This window comes from Gorilla gorilla, chromosome 22, assembly GCF_029281585.2.
Source record: "Gorilla gorilla gorilla isolate KB3781 chromosome 22, NHGRI_mGorGor1-v2.1_pri, whole genome shotgun sequence".
NCBI lineage: Eukaryota > Metazoa > Chordata > Mammalia > Primates > Hominidae > Gorilla > Gorilla gorilla.
Window position 1 is genome coordinate 35,988,290 of NC_073246.2, and position 6,579 is coordinate 35,994,868.

The 6,579-nt window shown below is 37.9% G+C and overlaps 1 protein-coding gene across 1 annotated transcript in view; it reads left to right on the forward strand.

The window, feature by feature from the left end:
- MRPS6 (mitochondrial ribosomal protein S6) overlaps positions 1-6,579 on the forward strand; it is a 69,754-nt gene that overhangs the window by 13,964 nt on the left and 49,211 nt on the right. The gene's annotated exons all lie outside the window — the stretch shown is intronic.

A 6,579-nucleotide genomic window follows, 5' to 3' on the forward strand; every position in this document is an offset into this window, starting at 1 on the left:
CAGGGAACAACACAGAAAATTCTACCCTCATGGAGTTTACATACATGGTAGTGAGGAGACAGAAGAAACGTTTAAGTTTTATAGCGTGTTAGGTGTTGAGTACTATGGATAAATACAAAGTTGGAAGGGAGGCATTGAGATGGTCAGGGAAGTTACTTTTGTGCAAAGACGTAAAAGGAGAGGAGACAGGTCTTGTGGAAACCTGGGGTTACAAAGTGTTGCCTGCATAGGAAATAGCCAGTCCCAGAGGCTAGTTTGGTCCATTGTGATGAAAGGGTTGACTGCTTGCTGTGCTAGTGCCCTGTAGTGGGCCAAGGGCAGAAGCATGGAGACAAGAGGCTGGGACAGTGATCTGGATGAGATGGAATGGTGATTTGAACTAAGGTGCTAGTAGTTGTCTTTGATTCTGGATGTATTTTAAGTATCGCCAACAGGCTTTGCCGATGGATTGATTGCATGTGGGTTGAGGGAGAAAGTGAGCAGTCAAGGATGACTAAAATTTTTGGACTGAGCAATAGTGAGGATGAAGTTGCTGTTCTGAGATGGGGAGGATTGAGAGTAGAACACATTTTTTGGGCAAGAGCAAATTATTCATACCCCTGAACAACAGGCAACTACAACACTTCATCCATTAAGAGCAGTTGTCCATAAATTTTACTGTGAGAACCCTTGCATTTGTAGATTGTACAGCTAATTCTTTTAACTTAATGTTTTAAAGTTGTGGGAGTTGATAAAGATTGGCTTAGATAGAATCCTATAGCCTGTGATGACTGGGTCAAGTATAGAATACACCTTAAGACTTACTATTTTTCCCCCTCTGGTGGAATGACTAATTAACACTGATAAAAAGAATGAAGGCAGAAAGCCTTGAACTTGGATGGTGAGAACATAGATACGTCTGGTCTTACAGCTGACCCATCAGGGCTTTGCTGTATGTGAAGCCTATGCCTGGGACTTCTTTTTACTTTTAATCTCTTCATTTTATCCATACACATCCATTCACATGATCACACAAAGATTTCAACTGGTTTTTATCTTACGTGCTGTTTGCAGTCTTACTTTGTTAACAGTTGTTACATATCCATCTTGTGTATTTTCAAGCACAACTTTTTAAACATGCATGATCTTTTATCAATATCGTTAATGTTTCTTCCTGTCAGTAATGTCCTTTTCACTGAAGGTAGTATTGCATAGTGATTAAGGGCAAAAGCTATTTAGACATATAGATGTGAGTGCACATCCTGGCTTTAACACAGACAGCTGTGGCCTGGGGTGAGTTATACTACCTCATGGCTTCAGTTTTCTCATCTGTAAAATGGTCATAATAATTGTACTTATCTCATGATTGTTATAAGGATTAAAGTAATGCACATAAAACTAGACACAGTACCTAGATGGTGTTAGGACTTAGGTTAGTGTAAGGTTTTTTTTTTTTAATTTCCATTATTTATAACTCACTTATCTTTGATAAACAGTCTTTTACAAGCAGATAGTGTTGAGCCTCTTGAATTCTTCTCATTGAGTTACACAAATGTTTGGTTAAGATTACATAGTAATAGGCATTGCTGCTCTGTTATTTCATACTTCCTTTTCTTTTTGAGACAGTCTCGCTCTGTTGCCCAGGCTGGAGTGCAGAGGCGTGATCTCGGCTCACTGCAACCTCCACCTCTCTGGGTTCAAGCGATCCTCTTGCCACAGCCTCCTGAGTAGCTGGGATTACAGGCGTGTGCTACCACACCTGGCTGATTTTTGTGTTTTTTTAGAGATGAGGTTTGGCCAGGCAGGTCTCGAACTCCTGGCCTCAAGTGATCCACCCGCCTTGGCCTCCCAAAGTGCTGGGATTACAGGTGTGAGTCACCACGCCCAGCCTGTTATTTCATGTTTTCATTTATCTTTAACAAAATGGGTTGTTGGGAGTTTGCTCCTATATGTGATCTAGTATCATTCACATAAAAGTTAAAACCAGTAGTAGTTTCATAGTTGTTCTTCCCTCCCTGACTGCCATATCTACAAGGTCTTATTTCTCTGAGATTTCTAGAAAAAAATTCATAATGAGCCAAACTTATTGGTAGAATCAGGTTAAAATGAATATATCTTGGGCGGAGTGTATATGGATGAAGTAAATCTGGTGGTTTATGAACTTTTCTAGGTGAATAAGATTTTATTTGAGGAAATGGTTTACTTTGGAAATTATCCATTCTTAACCCCTCCCCACTCCTGTCCCGGGAGAAACTGATAAAAGTAGAGCTGTTCTGGTGGTAGAGGGTTGGGAGGAGGGCCGCAGTCCCTCCCTACTCTGCCTCAACTTCACCCATCAGAATACAGCTTCAGCACCATTTCAGTCCAATCAGGGTTTTGTATAATTAATAACTTTTAAAAACTTGAGGGTGCAAGTTTAATAGAAATGTTTTGTCAAAAAGATTTAAGGGCAAATTCTTTATATTTTAGGGGTGGTTAAAACATTACGGTACAGGTTGAATATCCCATATCTTAAATGCTTGGGACCAGAAGTGTTTTGGATTGTGGGATATTGCATATTACTTGGTGGCTGAGCATCCCAAATCTGAACATCCCAAACCCAAAATGCTCCAGTGAGCATTTCCTTTGAGCATCATGTCAGTTCTCAAAAAGTTTTGGATTTGGGAGGAGCATTTCAGATTTTGTATTTTTGCGTTAGGGATACTTAATCTGTAGTGTTGTCTTTAGCTCCACTTACAATTTAAAACTGGCTGGAGTTCAGGCCAGTTATATTAGGAAAACCTGTTTTGCTCTTTGTGTTACTGATGAACCACGCTACAGTATCCTTGCTCCACATTTTTAAAGTAAGCAGGGGTTGAGGACAGTCCTATGTGAGTACACATACACTCTGCATCAAGCGTTAGTAGTCTATTCCATCACAGGAATTTGCTTTCCTAGACCTTGAGTCAAGGTGACAAAAGTGAAAGCATGTATGAGAAGTCTTAAGAATTTTATATACCTTTTTTCTTTTTGTATTTTACTTGAAGTGATTTAAGTAGGAGCTAATAGTTGATGAGACAGTTGGGAGTCTAAAATGTTTGAGAGAGCTGCGTCTTTAATGCATTATTTTATCTAATTCTTCTATATATAAATAACTTGGGAAAATCCTAATAATGCCTTGCACATAGTTGACAGTTTAATTTGAAAGGAACTAATATCACTTCTAGTATATTCAGGTTGTAGGGAGTAAACTGACATTTACTGAGCCACCTCCCCATTGCACTGGGAAATACTAGCTTTCTCTGTTACTTATTCCTTATAAATCATAAGGAGCAAGTTGGTTTCATTTTAAAAGCCAGACAGTTGAGACTTGTTGAGGCTCATAGAGATGAAGTTGTTGCCTGAGATCCTACAGTTAGGAAGTGACGGAGCATGGAACCCAGCCCTTAAAAACTGTGCTGTTTTCTTCTGTACCGTGCCACCTACATAGATGTGGTACCTACACCCACCTCCCTTCTTACAGAATCATGAAATCTGTCTGTTGGGATGGGGAGAAAACAAGCTTGGGTATGCCCATGTTTTTTGTTTTTGGTAGGTTACACAAAAGTGATTGTAATTCAGGTAACTAGGTTTTCAGAGGTGTCTGTGTGTTCTATAACCCTTAAATTATTAGCTGGCTAAGTGAATATTTTTCATTTGGATCAGAGGATGAGCAGGGCTCATCAAGCTTACCATTGACAGAGTGCTGGACTAGGCGTCTCAGATTGTACCTTGAGTGTGTGGTTTGTAAATTGACTCCAAAGCTAAAGAGATGGTTGTTTGGTCACGTTTAAGATTATTGCGTACTACTCTTTGCAGGCCCGCCTGTGTCATTGAACTTATTATGACTTGAAGCCCTGAGTATAGGAGATAATTTTTCTTGTTCCTTGTTTGGTTTTTGTGGCAGGTGGTTTTTTATTTTATTATTTTTTTGATAGAGTGCCTATATATCCTGCAGTTTACATATAGTTCCAGAATAAGTTTCTGGTTTGGAAGATAAATTATATGGTCACCCAGATAATACTAGAGAGATCTGGTCATGATAACTAATTACATTTTGGTTAACATGGTTATATCACCTGAAGGAGTGCTTATTTAAATTTGGTCTTACCTTTTTTTCTCTTTCTATTTGGTCAAATGCAGCAAATATTTATCTTTACACTTCTCTATTTGGATTAATTCTTCAGTTGCAATTTAATTTATCCAGATGCGTGGAATAGAACCAAAACTGCATTCTAATTCTGTGCAAAACAATAAAATACTACTTTCTGAGAAAAATGCCTTCTCTTTTGGGAAGAAGGGGAATCTGCTCTGTTTCAAAGCACCTTTGTGTTCAAGGTTTGGCTAAATCTGCTCATCACCACTAGGGGACTGTTTCTTTTTGCATTCTACAAGTATTACTCCCATTACAGAAGCTTTTTAAGAAAAAAATGGACTACCAAGGAACCCACCTACATGCTTTTCATAACTATACGTATTTTATTGTCTTATAATTTTTACTTGAGAGGTTTGCCTGAATGGTGAACTGTGACAAAAAGCATATATAAATGTAAAAATACAAGTTAAAAAGCCTCATGTTAGCTGAAGATTCTTCCATGTGTATTCTTGTAAAAATAAGGGAACCCTGGACAGTGCTCATTGTATTTTGTTGAAGAAATGTTTACTTCTTTAAAAGGAAGAAAAACATATATATATAACATACTGTATATTCAGAACCATTTTTAAGGAATGTAGTTTATCTCTTGAAAGACTGAAATTCAAGGCTGTGACTATGACTAGAGTGTAAAATATAGCTGTATTGCATTATAGTATTTTATATATTTCTACAAACCAAATTGACCTGTTTTTGGTTTTGTTTTTCCTTTTCCAGTCTTTACCAGGTGCTGGTCTCTGCATGTATTTTGCTTAAGTTGGAAAAATCTAGAAACCTACCCACAGACTGGTATGGTATCCAGTGAGAAGGGAACTGTCCGCAGTGGCTTTGAAGGATCTGAGGAAGCCTAGGCGGAGAGTTGAGAATTCAGCCTTGAGCTAGTGTTAGGCTACTCTGCTACCTCTCCTGTGGGCAGAGCGACTTTACTAGAGAAGTTAGGAATTAGGGCTAGCATGAGAACTTCATGCAGTTTGAGCATTCATCAGGGAGCAGAATATAGCTTCTATATTTACCTTGCATGAATCAGATTTGACAATGAAGAACAATGTTACTGATAGTAACAGTGCTTCCCAGTGATTGAGGAAGTGCTTGTTTTCTTTTTCAGCACTTTGTTCCCTGAACAAATAAGCTGCAGCAGCTACTATGACACATAACCCACCCTATTTCCCCCCCACCAGATGAAACCAGAAATACCCACTGTGTTTTTCTCTCCCTTCTTTGGAAAGCACGTGGTTGCTACTGCCATTGGGAAGAGTGATACCTGATTAGCCAGGTAGCCTTCTGAAAATTGAAACAAGTGGCCTGAGGATGACTTGGATGGCTGTTGGGTAGCAGAGAGCCCTGGAGGCAGGGTTTCATAACTGCGAACAGCAGTTTTCATTGTAATTGACACAGCAGTTTTCATTGTAATTGACAAGCTTCCCTTATGCAGAAACATTTAACGATACCTTTTTAAATAATGTTTACTAGTCATCTGATTAGATTTTATTAAAAATTTAGATGGTTCTTCCTACATAATGTCAAAGCATTTGTTTAAAAACTTGGAAGCTTTTGGGGGTGGGGAAGGTGGTCATAGAAATATGATCATCTTCAGGATTTGGCAGGTATGAAGTGATACAAACCTCAACTTTTAAGATTTTTTTTTTTTTTTTTTTGCTTTTCTCTGGCAATCAATCTTATTTATGCCAGCCATTGACACTTAGAAAGGATTTAAATCACTTTTCATAGCATAATTATTGTATTGCTTAATGCTTTAAAAAGGCATGCAGATGGGATTGAGACATTTCTATCCAGGCAGTTTTTTCTGCATTAGACCTAAGAACCTAATTTTGTAGGGCAGTAGTCTCTAGGCATTATGTTTAGCTCCTTTTGTCAGTGAGAAGTGTGTTGTAAAGTTTCTAATACTGTGGTCTGTTTTGAACGGTTTTGAGAGGAGGTAGCTTTAGTATAATTTATAGGACTTAAAAGGAAAATGCCTAGAATCATCAGAAAAAGCATGGAAAAACGTTCTACTCTGAGGTTGCCTTATTGGAAAAGGAAAAATCATTTAGAAGTTAATGTGTGGAAGGCATTAGGTTGAATAAAAATGTTTTTCGTATTGATCTGTCAGCTGCAATTACAATTAACTGAAAATTTAGTATTTGTCTCTTTTTCAGGAGAGAAGCCATCAAATTTTAATACATTTAATTTTAGGTATATTTAAATGTCTGTTTTGCAGAGTGATTATCTTAATCCAGAACTGAAAAATTCCTGATGGTCCTACTGAAGATTTATCTAATGGTCAACAAATGTCTGTTTTGTTGAGGTTTGGCGGACATAATAATAAATCATTTTTTAGTCTTCTGAAAACTTTTCTCCTCCTCCCTCTTTTCTCTGCTTCCTATACCCTTCAACAAAAAGCATTAAAAGGAAAACATAAAATCACACCT